Below are 14,155 nucleotides of genomic sequence, written 5' to 3'. Positions count from 1 at the left end.
TGTGTTATTCGGGAAATTGTGAATCAGGTTAAGTTATCATTCGATAACGATAAGTTGATTTTCCGCATTTGAGTTACTTAAAGTGATGTCCCGGAAAAGGAAGGTTTTAAAAGGAAACAATTTTGTACAATCTCTTTATTCAAAAAAAAAATTTACCCATTTTTCCGCAATGTTTTTGAGAAGTATTTTTCGGGGCGTTACATGTCACAACACTGGTATCAAGAGCTTTAATAACGATCATGGGTGGACCTGTGAAGGAAAATACGAAGTGGACAAATTCTGGATGAATCGACCAAGCAAGAAGAAGAAACTGCACAGAGGGTATTCTATACAATGACCAACAACAACAAATTTGCCATGAATTTTCCAATACTTGATGGCAAGAACTTTGATAGATGGAGGACCCAAATGAAAGCAATTTTTGGATTGCAAGAAGTGTTTGAGGTTGTGCTAAATGGTTATCAAGAGATAGGTGAGAGTGCAACTGAAGCCCAAAGATCTACCTACAAAGAAGCAAAAAAGAGGTATTGTAAAGCATTATTCCTCATTCACCAATGTGTAGATAGTGCTAATTTTGAGAAAATTGATGCTGCTATGAAGGTGTTGCAAAAATCAAGACAGTGAAGTTGCAGACCTTACATAGATAATATGAGCTTCTCCAAATGGATGAAAGTGAAACAATCTCAGAATACATGACCAAGATTCTGTCTTTAACAAATCAGATGAGGTCATGTGGAGAAGAGATGAAAGAGCAAACTGTGGTGGAGAAAGTGCTTAGAACATTAACCCCAAAATATGATCATATAGTGGTTGCCATTGAAGAGTCAAAGAATCTTGAGAGCTACAAGGTTGAAGAGCTACAAGGCTCACTTGAAGCACATGAATTAATATTGAAAGAGAGAAATCTTGACAAGGGTGGTGAACATGCTCTACAAGCAAGAGAGAAAATACAATGAGTCTGATGATGATCATTGCTTGTTGATGGCAACTACCAGAAGTAATCAAGACAAGGTAGAGAATGTTGATTTCTGGTATTTGGACACGGGTTGCTCAAATCATATGACTGGAAGAAGAGATTGGTTCACAACTCTTCATGAAACAACAAAAAGCAAAGTCAATTTTGCTGATATAAGTTCAGTGTCACCTGAAGGAATTGGTACTGTGATGATTCAGAGAAAGGATGGGGGAAATCCTACATATCAAAAGTGCTCTATGTGCCAAAGATGAAAAACAATTTGTTGAGTCTTGGACAGTTGCTTGAAAAAGGATACATGATGGAGACGAAAAATGGGATGTTGAACGTACTTGATAGAAACAATCAAATGATTTTGAAGGCACCTCTTTCATCAAACAAGACTTTTAAAATTCAGATCCAAATTGGTGGTCACAAGTGTCTCAAGGCAGCTGCAAATCAAGACATTTAGTTATGGCATCAAAGATATGGACATCTGAATTTCAGAAGTCTTGAAGAATTAAGGAAGAATGGACATGTGATTGGACTCCCTCATATCAAAGCACTAGAATCATTGTGTGAAGAATGTCTAACCAGCAAGCAAACTAGGAACTCCTTTGTATCAAACATTCCCTCAAGAACTACAAAACCTCTAGAATTGATCCACATTGATGTGTGTGGACCTTTTGAAGCAGATTCAATTGGTGGAAACAGGTACTTCCTAACATTCATTGATGACCACACCAGAAAGGTATGGATCTATCCACTGAAGAGGAAAAGTGAGGTTTTTAACAAATTTCTAAGGTTCAAGGCTCACGTAGAAAGGGAGAGTGAGCTAGAACTAAAACAATTAAGGTCAGATGGTGGAGGTAAGTACACCTCTGCTGAATTCAGAGAGTATTGTAGTAGAGAAGGGATCTATCATGAAATAATAGCCCCTTATACACCTCAACACAATTGTGTAGCATAAAGAAAAAATAGAACCCTTCTAAACATGGTCAGAATTCTGGGCTGAGGCTGTATCAACTACAACCTACATAATCAATAGAAGTCCTGCCAAAAAATTAGGCTACAAGATCCTGGAAGAAGCATGGTCTGGTCTTAAGCCAAGTGTGAGTCACTTTAAGGTATTTGACTCAATATGTTATGGCTATATACCTGAACAAAGAAGAAGGAAGCTAGAAGATAGAAGTGAGAAACTTGTACTATTGAGTTACCACTCCATTGAGGCATACAGAGTGTTTGATCCACTAAGCCAGAAATTCATGATTTACAGAAATCTAAAGGTTTATGAAAAGCAGAGTTGGAGTTGGAACAAAAATGACTATAGCCTGGAAACTATAATGTAACTTGATGAAACAGAAGAGATGTCAAATGATGATGCATAAAGGGCAATACAAAACAATGGTGATGAGACTCATCCTAATACAATTGCTACAACATCTCAAATAACAAGACAATTACCATCCAGATTCAGAGATTATGAAGTTTTCTCTGACTCTATAATAACTGCAGAAGGAGACTTTGTTCACATGGCACTGTTAGCTGAGATGGAACCTTTGAGCCTAGAGGAAGCACTTGAGCAGACACATTGGACTGAAGCTATGGAAGAGGAGTTGAGGTCAATTGAAAGAAACAAATCATGGACCTTAAATACTCTACCAGTAGGGACGAAAGCCATAAATGTAAAGTGGGTATTCAAGACCAAACTAAGTCCAAATGGTGAGGTTTCAAAGTAAAAGGCTAGACTGGTTGCAAAGGGATTCTTGCAAAAGAAAGGGCTCGATTGTGATGAAGTCTTTGCATATGTGGCTAGGATTGAAACAGTCAGGCTTGTAATTGCCATGACAAGCTCAAAAGGATAGACAATTCAATAAATGGATGTAAAATCTGCATTTTTGAATGTTCATATTGATAAGGAAGTATTTGTCAAACAACCACCTGGCTTTGAAGAAAAGGGCATAGAAGAAAATGTGTACAAATTGCATAAGGCTTTCTATGGGCTAAAACAAGCACCAAGAGCATGAAATTGGAGAATATATGCATTCATACTTCAGCTAGGATTCACAAAGTGCACAACATAACATGGTGTATATGTCAAAGGAAATGATGCAGAAGATCTACTCATCATATGCCTCTATGTGGATGATCTCTTAATCACTGGTAAAGATCTACACAAAATCTTAACATTCAAGCAGGAAATGCAAACTGAATTTGAAATGACAGATCTAGGAGAATTTATCATATTTTCTAGGCATAGAATTCAAAAGAACCAAACTTGGTGTGTTAATGTATCAAAAGAAATATACAACAGATGTACTGCAGAGATTTAATATGTTGAATTGCAATCCAATAACAACACATGTTGAGGTTGGAAATGTGCTTTGTCAAGAAGAAGAAGAACAACCAGTAAACAAGACATTGTTTAGGCAAATGGTAGGATCATTAAAATACATTTGTAACTCAAGGCATGATATTGCTTATGGAGTTGGATTGATTAGCATATTCATGGAGAATCCAAAACAGAGTCACTTGCTTGCTGTGAAAAGGGTGCTTAAATATTTGAAAGGCACAATTGGGTATGGAATCTTGCATCCAACCAATCTGGACAGTAGTAGAAGCACATTAACTGAGTTTTCAGATGCTGACTAGTGTGAGGATAAATCAGATAGAAAAAGTACAACATAGTATCTATTCCACTTAGGCAATGCACCTGTGAGTTGGTGTTCCAAGAAGCAGGATGTTATTGCCTTATCATCATGTGAAGCTGAGTACATTGTAGCTAGCATGAATGCATGTCAAACTGTGTGGTTAGACATTTTGATGGATGAACTGAAGCTGAACACAGATATTGGAGTGCAACTGGTGATAGACAATAAATCAGCAATAAATTTGGTATTGAATCTTGTTGCTCATGGAAGAAGTAAGCACATAGAGACTAGATTTTACTATATTAGAGATCAAGTAAGCAAAGGAAGAGTGAAGCTGCATTATTGCACTTCAGAAGATCATTTGGTAGATGCACTAACCAAAACTTTGAAGAAAGAAATGTTTGGGAGTTTGAGAATGAAGATAGGTGTAAGAAATGGATTATGAATGCTGAATTAATGAAGAGTGTTTGAAATAATGTAATTTCAACATTAATAATAGAAAATGTGGAGACTTCCACCAGTAGAAGTTAAGTAGAAATTTGCTAATAACAGAAAATGAAGAAACTTCCACCAGTAAAAGTTTGTACTATTTAAGTCTATTATTCTGCATTTTGATCAATAACAGAAAATAGACATTCTTTTACCATTACTCTAAAAAATCTATCATCATCTTCTTTAATCTTCTTCAATCTTTTCCTGCATACTGTATGTATGTCACAACAGATTTTTATATTACCTTTATTTAAGAGTCAATAATTATTAACATAATAGATTTATAAAAACTCTTATCATATCAATTTATATATGTTAAAGTTAATTTATAATGTTAGTGGGCACATATTAAATTTAAAAACAAATGTGATTTTTATAAGCTTTCAAGGAATACGTAAGATTATTTATTATCTTATTATAATTTAAATCTGAAAGTTGTTTCAAACACACTGTCATTAACTTGAAGTAACACCTAGCCATTTAAGCGTGGGCTTCAGCTTTCCTCGCTATTCCCCGTTTATATTTTGTAAATTAATATATATATGTAATTTGGTCTAGAAATATCTGTTACATAATATATATTCTAAAATGTAAACAATATTATAAATTAATCTTACCCCGGGAAGGCTTGAATTGTAATGTATTAATAAACCTGTTGCACACTTTTTTAGAAGGATCCTTTTTTCCACACAAAACTTAATTTCAGTTTTTCTTGTTTCTGGTAGATCTTTCTATAAAAGTATAGAAAGTACAACAGTTTGTCAACAAAAATATAGTATCCAATAAGTTACGTTGCTATTAAAAGAACAAAAATTTGTAATTTACTAATTTGTATCAATCTCTTTATAATCTATTAAGAAATATTCACATTGTAAAAGATATATATTTAGTTATAAAATTAGTAACTACCTTAATTGGTCTATTATTATAATAAAAGGAATGATGATTCATTTACTTCAAAAATAAGTTTTTTAAACTTATTCTTCATCTTACCTATTAATTTTATGGACATCCAATGGTTTAGATCTACTTACTAATTCTAATAATTGGATTTCCCTAGAATTGATGGTCAAGATGAGGAGTAAGTTTAAAAAATTTACTCTTAAAGTAAGTAGACCATCCTCTAATAAAAGATATATTATATAAGAATATCAATTTTTTAATTGAACCATTTGGTATGATTCAGTTTTGACTTTTGATAACTACTTATTTTTGCTTAACTATTTTAAAGTTTTAATGTATAAATTAAAAATATAATTAATTATTTAATTATTTGAAATTTATATAATATTTTATTATTATGTTATTATCCCTTTATACTTTATAAGAAACTATAATTGTTTATCTCCACATATTATCTATTATTTTTATTATTATTATTATTATCTCCACATATTCTCTATTTTCTAAAAAATTATAGTAATAAATACTTTGTTAAACAGACATTTATAAATGACGGAGGCTGTGTGTCACATCCTTGTTGATCTGACTTAGGTGTCATTAGATCTTTGACAGAAAAAATGAATTTCAATTACATGCAACACTTCAAGGAGCTAATTTTTCAATTACCAGCATTTCTATATATCTAAATAATTAAATATCGTGGGATAATAAGATCTATTTTTTTGTTACCTTTGGGGGCCCTTGACATGATTGGATCGATCAAATGAGTTGTACACTCGCGAAAAAGGCCACACTTTTTTATATGCTAAATCTTTATGGGCCAGCATTATGCAGCACTTGTGTTTTTGAAACTACCTGTTCTTGTCACTGAAGTTATCTTAAAGTTTGACATATGAGAAAAAGAAAATCATGAGAGCATCATCAATTCATCATCTCATACATGAGAAGGCTCCTTAAACTATTTCTTATTATATATTTTTCATATTTCTACACAAGACCATATCATTTTAACAAATCAATTATCATTTTACTACAACGAAACATCACAAATAAGTTGAAGGAATCATCAAACAATATATATTTTACACTTTAATCGCAATATAAGTGCTTAAATAAGTATAAAACTTAATCAAAAAATTTAACTTTTTTTTTTCCGATGTACAAAAAAAACAACTTAACTTTTATTATAACATAAACTAAAAAATAAAAAAACATAATTAGAATAATGATAGATATAACTAAAAAGTGGTTCATATTAATTTTAATGTGTGACCCCTAAATAAGTAACTAGGACTGATCAGGTTGGAGGTCAAACCAACCATCCAAGAGATGGTTACTTACAAACTTAGACAATGGTCATGTCCCTTCCCAACTACTTTGAGAGCATTTGATTTGGTTCTATTTTTGTGCCCCTTTTTATTTTTCTCTATCCCATCCATTTATTTCATTTAATAGTAGTCAATAATTTATTTTAATTAAAATTTGATTTAATATTTTGTTTTAAGATTAATTCTACCATAAATGAAGATGATCTAGGCTCTTAATTTATATGTCTTTACTCCAATGAACATAAGACGAGTTATGATGAGTGAGTCTAGTTCCCCACTCATCTTTAAATTTGTAAAAACCAAACATATATTGCTCTAACTAGGATGGGTTAAGATAGGGACAAGTCTTGTTTGTGGCATGATTAAATTGATAACCTGGAAATTGTGAATGTCATCCATATATATAACAACCAATTAAAAATGATCCAGAGAACGTGAGAGAATGTAGTTTTTCATTATAAAGCGATAGAGAAAAAAGTACTATGAGCAAAGAGTCTTGAATCAAAGAGTATGTTGTTATTTTAGTCGGTGAATATGGAATGGAAAATAAAAATATAATTAGCATGATTATTTTTTAAGCGGATTCTAGCGTGCTAATGTAACTCTATCTATGGCCCAGTTTCAATTATATTTTCAAATCAGCCGTTTTTTCAGGTTTCGAAACTCTCCGCAGTTCAATTATTTTTGCTTAATTCATTTCAGACTCACTTCCGTGATCTTCCGAGTCTAAAATGCTGTGCAATATAGTTCAACAATAAACATTCTAAGATACACTAACAAATAAATCAATCTTAGGCAAATCAAAAAGCTGTGTAGAATGAGACTTTTGATAATATGAGAGATGTGATAGGTTTGAACTTTGAACATCATCAACTTTGTAATGATTTCATTCTCTAATGATTGAAGGCTAGTACTTAATTTCTTGCCATTCTCATTTAGTGGTTTATGGTGACGTGGGTACACATGCGTGGTTTATTTATACTTATAATATTTATCAGCACACGAGGGGAAAAAGCCAGTGTGTGGAAGGGGAATGAAAATAGTATGAAGACCCATTAATTTCTTCACTTCATTTTGATTTTAGGATATTTGTTTAAGACAAATGCTAAAAGTTTGAAAGCCTGTCCAGTGCACTGCACTGCTGTCTGAACTGATCTGAACAAGAATTACTTTAATTGGTTTAGTGGGGTAATGATTGAGGTGGGTTAGAGATAAAAAAATTGTTTTTGTTCTTCTTTTAGGTAAATGAAGATGAAGCATGTTAATGGAGAGTTAGTCTTTTTGGATGACAGTGGTTAAGTCTAGATATGGGGATGAGGCCCTTTGTAATGGGGGTTGGCGAACACAAGTATTTTAAGAAGGGATCGTCATGATGGAGAGATTTAGGTAAACTTGACAATAGAGAGCATGAGGTAAACATTTGATGGTTAGTGGAGGGAATCCGAAGGAGGGTAGGATCTGGACATTCCACTAAATTTTAGAAAGAGCTTTGGGTGGGGGCGGGCAGAGATTTACTTAAAAATTCTTGTGTGAGATTTCAGGTGACTATAGATAAAAATGTTTCTATTAGCTCCTTGGGCAAATGGAGAAATAGTGTATTGTGTTTGAAACTCAAATGGGGAATGAACTTATTTCTTTGGGAACAGGACGGAGTCGATGATCTTTTAAAAATTCTTAAAGCTGTGAGACTTGAACAAGATACTACTTATGGGTAGATCTGTATTCATGATAAGGGATGTCATTATTCGGTTCATAATGCATTTCAGGTGCTTCAACATGAGGGTAGTAACAATAACAAAGGTTTCTTTAGGAAAATGTGGGCATGTCCCATATAAGATGAGGTGTTTATCATGGAGAATTTCATTAGATGCAGTCCTAACAAATTATAATTGAACCTTGTTTGACGAGGAGTCTTAGAAGGTCAAGACCCACCAAATTGTATTCTTTGTAGTATGGTGAATGAATCAATAAATCATTTGTTTTGCTATTGTTGGGAGAGACAACCATGCACTCTGAAAGATATTAATTTATTACACATAAGGTGATGGTAATATCCTTAGTAGTACTAAAAAATATCACTATTGTTTGTAATTTTTTGACGATTATAATTCATTTCATCAGTTTTTTTACTTATCTATTAATTTCTAGCAAAACTAATTTGAATGTTTCTTCTCTATGCACCTGTATGGTTTTTAGGATAATTTGTTCAAACTCAAAATATTTATAATATGATTAGTTATTTTGATGGAAGTTTTCTCTATATACAAGACTCTTCATCTAAATTATCTATATATTAGAGGATTTGTTGCTTTAAATATGAATTCAGGGTATCTCCAAATGTAGCGATCCATGCTCTTGCTATCAAGAATGACATGTCATATAATTTTCCCGTATCCCTGTTTCAGATTAACCAAACATCATAAAATAAGATTAAAATATTAATTTCTGTTTTTATAATTTTTCTTTTTAAATAAATGAAGTCTTGTGATTAACTTAGTATACAAAGTGAGACATAAATAAGGACATATTATCCTCATCCAAAGATTACATCCATTTCCCTCATATTCCATTATTTTTTCAAACAAAATTTAATCAAACATTTTAATATATAAGTAAATTATTTAAGGATTAAATTGTATTTCCTTAAGAAATATCTGGTCTCCTCCGAACTGTATACATGTTAAAACATGCATGCATGTGGGCTTATTTTCTTGTTAGTCTTGGTCAAACATAAGCACACGCGTGCTTAGCATAAATACGTATCAATCTTACATGTGCTTTTTGAAAAGGCGTATGACTTAGTGAACTGAGATTATCTCCTTTATATGATGGAGAGGCTGAATTTCTGTCATAAATGGAGGGTGTGGATTAAAAACTTACTTCGTTCTAACTCTGTATCTATCTTGGTGAATGGGAGTCCTACCAAAGAGTTTACTATAGCTCGTGGACTAAGGCAAGGTGATCCAATAACACCTTTTCTTTTTTTAATAGTTGTTGAAGGTCTTAGTGAGATCATGCGAGCTGCAGTTTCGAAGAACATTTATACTGGGTACAAGGTTGGTAAAGATGAGGTTTCTATTTCTCACCTGCAATATGCGGATGACACCCTTCTTATCGGAGAGAATTCTAAGCATAACATTATGGTGCTTAAAAGTATCCTGAAATGCTTCGAGTTGGCGTCTGGGCTGAAAGTTAACTTTCATAAAAGTTGTTTCATGAGTCTTATCCCGAGTCGTGATTTTGTTATGAAGGCGGTTGATAAATTGTATTGTGATTTTGGCTCTGTCCCCTTTAATTTCTTGGGAATTCCTGTTGGTGCAAACCCTAAAAGTCTCTCTACTTGGTCTTCTATCATTGATTCATTCAAAAAGAAACTCTTCATTTGGAAGCACAAGTTCATCTCCTTTGGCGGTAGGGTAACTCTTCTAAAATCAGTATTATGTTCTCTACCTATCTATATCTTTTCATTTTTAAAGCCCTAATTTCTGTTATTAATATGATTTGCAAAATTTAAAGGCGTTTCCTTTGGGGAAGGGGTGGCGAGAGAAAAGGGATACATTGAGTGAAAGTTTGTAGGCGTAAAGAGGAAGGTGGTCTTGGGCTAAAAAACTTATTCCTTTTTAACTTAGCTCTTTTAGGTAAATGGAGATGACGTTTGTTATGTGAGGGGAGTCTCTTTGGGTAAAAATTTTAAAGTCGAGATATGAGGATGAGTTTCTAAGCAGTGGAGGGGTGGTGAATTAGAGTGTTTCAAGAGCGGTTCTTCTTGGTGGAGAGAGTTAGACAATCTTAGTCAGTCCAGGGAGGGAATAGGTTGTGGTTGGGTAAATGATGGTGTTCATAGGTTTTTAGGATGTGGCTCTTCTATTAAATTTTGGACTGGTTTATGGGTGGGGAGAGATACCCTTAAAAATTCCTTTGCAAGATTATTTCAGGTGGCTTTGGAAAAAGATGCAACTTTTGAATCCTTGGGTGCTTGGTGTAATGGGGTTTGGTCTTGGAGCATACATTGGAGAAGGAACTTGTTCGTTTGGGAGGAAGAAGAATATGAAGGTATCATACGATTCCTCCACAACTCTACGCCTAAAAAACATACTGCTGATTCTTGGACTTGGATTCATGACATAAGTGGGCAATACTCGGCCAGGAGTGCTTACCAATCTTTGTATCATGTGGAAGGAAGTCAGGACCTTGTTTTCTTCAAGAGGCTTTGGGCTTCTAATGTTCTATCAAAGATGAAATGCTTAGTGTGGAGAATTGCTTTGGATGGGGTACCAATTAAAGTGAACCTTGGTCATAAAGGTGGATTATCTGTGCAAGATCCCCTACTTTGTTCTCTTTGTGGTGAGTTGGAGGAAACTACTAATCACTTATTTTTTTCTTGTTCAATATTCTATCTTGTTTGGCAAAAGTTTTATTCTTGCTTTGATCTTACATCTATCATTCATAATGATGTAACGACTCTCTTTGCATCTTATGAAAACATGATATGGTTGGAAAACAAGAAAAAATAGTTATGGGTGGCTCTTTGATTGGTCACAATTTGGACTATTTAGCACATTAGGAACAAAGTTATCTTTGAGAACTTGAGGTTCCAAATAGAGGAGAAGACGAAACTTATTTTTCTGCATTCCTGGAACCTTATTATTATTCGCTTTCCTTTCTTCTCTTACTCTTATGTTAATTGGGTGAGACATCCATCAAGTTTTCTTTCTCTTTGTTAATTTCAGTGATTCAGTGGATAGGAGTATCACTTGTTCTCCTAATATTTTTTATCTCTTGATTAATAAAGTTTCTTTGCTTGATCAAAAAAATCTTACATGTGCTTTTCCTAATCAAAAGAAACCAGCTTGAATTTCTTTCTATATAAAACTCATAATCCACAAGAATGCTTTAGTATTGACAATTATGCTTTCCTAGATTTTAAGTGATATTTAATTGAGATAACTTTTAGAAACAAGCTAAAATGCTTTGTATTTACTTATTATCATCATGTACGGGTTCAAAAACTTCCACACTCACTATTTTATAGTATCCATCTTAAGAAAAAATCAATTCCCCAGATTCACTTAGGATTTTTTTATGATGATCAAAGACGAAATGAGTCACCCACCATGACCAACAACTTTAGTCAGAAAAGCAAATTTTCATGATTTTTTAAACTTTTTATGATCTTGTCATACTTATTTCTTCGGAAAGGGAGACTCATAAGAGAGTATAAAAGGATTGGAGTATATACCAAATACTTACAATTCATATTCCGCATTCATTTACATTTCATGATTTTAGAGAACTTATCATACATTATTGATTTATTATAACCAATAATGTTATGTTTTCCTATTCATAACACCATAACATGTCTTTAACATCTTTCTTCTATAATTAAAAAAAATCTGACAAAAATGTAAAATTAAGATTGCCTAAAAACACAGTACACTAGTATACAATTTATAATATTGTATAAAAAAAATTCCGTGTATATAGATAGGTTTAGATAGGATTTGAGGAGCCTAAAAATCAAAATAAAGAATGGTCAAAATAATAAGTAAAAACCAAATAAATAAATTTAACAACACATTTTAATCCAAAATCTTAAGACATTAGATTCATGCACTTATGAGGTTTTACATTACCAAAACTTTAAAAAATTTGGGACTTCAACAAATTTATATTTCACTTCCATAATACAAGCTAAAGCTATTTACATAAATTTATTAGTTTGAGAAGTTATGTATATAGTTTCATAATAAAAACTTATCTTTTAAGGACACTAGATACCAAGCAAAACTATTGTTATTATTATAATGAATTTGTCAAGCATATCTCTAACATTTAGTATGGAACAAAGATGATAGGTATAGTGTAGGGAAATAACTTGCTGGCTAAAGCCAGAATGTAGTGTAATATGGGCTATGAAAATAATAATCTACCTGCTCCTCAGTATGACGGGTTCTGACAGCCCAATCTAAGAAGAACTAAAGTTAAATGACTGTGAAAATAGGCCCGAAAAGGTTGTCTTCAACTATACAAGCACCCCAAACAACTTTATAGCTTAATAATCCTAGTCCGCATGAAAATGAGAAAAAGAAGGGGAAAATGCATAAATTGCCTCCTAAATTTTATACATTTTACAAGTAGTTAGTTTGAATTATATATTTCTTAATTATTCTTTAAACTTTATTAGTTGATAAACTTGATCATGGCATAATGATACTTTTTAGATTATTAATAGGTCAACAAGAAACTATAGAGTCACAACAAAAACAAGTTAAAATGGGTAATATAGTAACACTAATGTAAATAAAAAGTTAAAATGAGATATTAATGATGTGAAAGTATAGATTCAACAATATGCATGGGAGAAACATTTTCTTAGTCACTAATTTAGTAATATCTTTATGTAGAAATCAATTTTATAAAAAATTATAGTTTTAGGGATGATTATAAAAATAAATATGATAATGCTACTTGCAAAATGGATAACAGTAAAAAGGATTTTGACGAAGGTTTTAAAAACGAAAACAATATTATCAAATTAAACTATTCTATCTCTTAGAGATTTAAATTCGGTAGTTTCCTAAAAAAAATTTAAATGGCGCATAATTATTTATATATACAAATGTTTTGATTTAACAAATGGTAATAATATCAATGTACTAGGCATGGTATAGTGAGAATTGGATCTGAAATATTCAGTGGAGGAGATATTTATTTGGTTGGGAGGAAGAGATAGCTAGAAGACTTTATGATCTTATTCAACATCATTCCTATAAAAGTGGTGTTAGTGATAGATGGAAATGAAAACTTGATAAATCTAGTTGTTATGTAGTTAAATTTGCTTATCTTGCTCAGATGAATGTTGCACATTCTCATACAAGTAATATTCTTAATTTGAGTTGGATTAAATATGTTCCTTCAAATGTTTGTTGTCTCATTTGGAAGGTGATTAGAGGTAGATTGGCTACAAAGTCTGAACTTTTTAAGAGGAATATTTTGGGGGAAGGGGATCTTAGTTGTAGCTTGTGCTTGTTGCATGACGAAAATCTGGATCATTTATTTCTCTCGTGTGATTTTGTGGGTAATGTTTGGAATGACTTTTATTCTTGGCTTCAAGTTCAGGTTCTTATCCCAAATACTATTGTTTATTTCTTAGAACTTCACGAGTCTTTGTGGAAGTACGGTGAAGGGAATTTGATTTGGAGAATGATGTAGTTCACTATGATTTAGTGTGTTTGGAGTATGCAGAATGATGTCATTTTTAGGGGAGAACAACCTAGGTTTATCCAAATATTAGATTTCATCTGGATTAGATCTTGGGTTTGACTTTCTAATAATGTTGCTCCTAAATTCTATTCTACCGTACAATGGTGTATTGATCCTATTATGTGTATTAAACACTCTTATAACCTGTAATCGGGTTGGCACTCCTTGTGCCGTTCTTTAATTCATTTGCTTATAAAAAAAATCAATGTACGAGGCATTTAAGAAAGAAAAAAAAAATATGCATGGACAGTGTATGAATTTTATATACTGTTATCGCATTTCAGTATTGATATTTAATAATCTTTATCTTTTTAGAAAAAGTAATCAAAATGAATGATATAATATATTTGTATAAATCTTTACACTAACTGTGTATAGATTTTATACTCTTGAAAAGAAGCTTATACTATACAACTGTCTCTCTCTCACTCTCATAAAAAAAACTCTACGTAGGATTAAAAAAATATTAGTATGTGTCCTTAGATTATAATCATCTACACAATTATATTTTGTTAAAACAGGTAAGAATTCGTTCTCTAGCAAATAGCCATTCAACGACTCGT

Source organism: Lupinus angustifolius, chromosome LG08, assembly GCF_001865875.1.
Source record: "Lupinus angustifolius cultivar Tanjil chromosome LG08, LupAngTanjil_v1.0, whole genome shotgun sequence".
NCBI classification, from domain to species: Eukaryota; Viridiplantae; Streptophyta; class Magnoliopsida; order Fabales; family Fabaceae; genus Lupinus; species Lupinus angustifolius.
The sequence above is the reverse complement of the archived record's forward strand: the minus strand, read 5'-3'. Positions refer to the sequence as shown.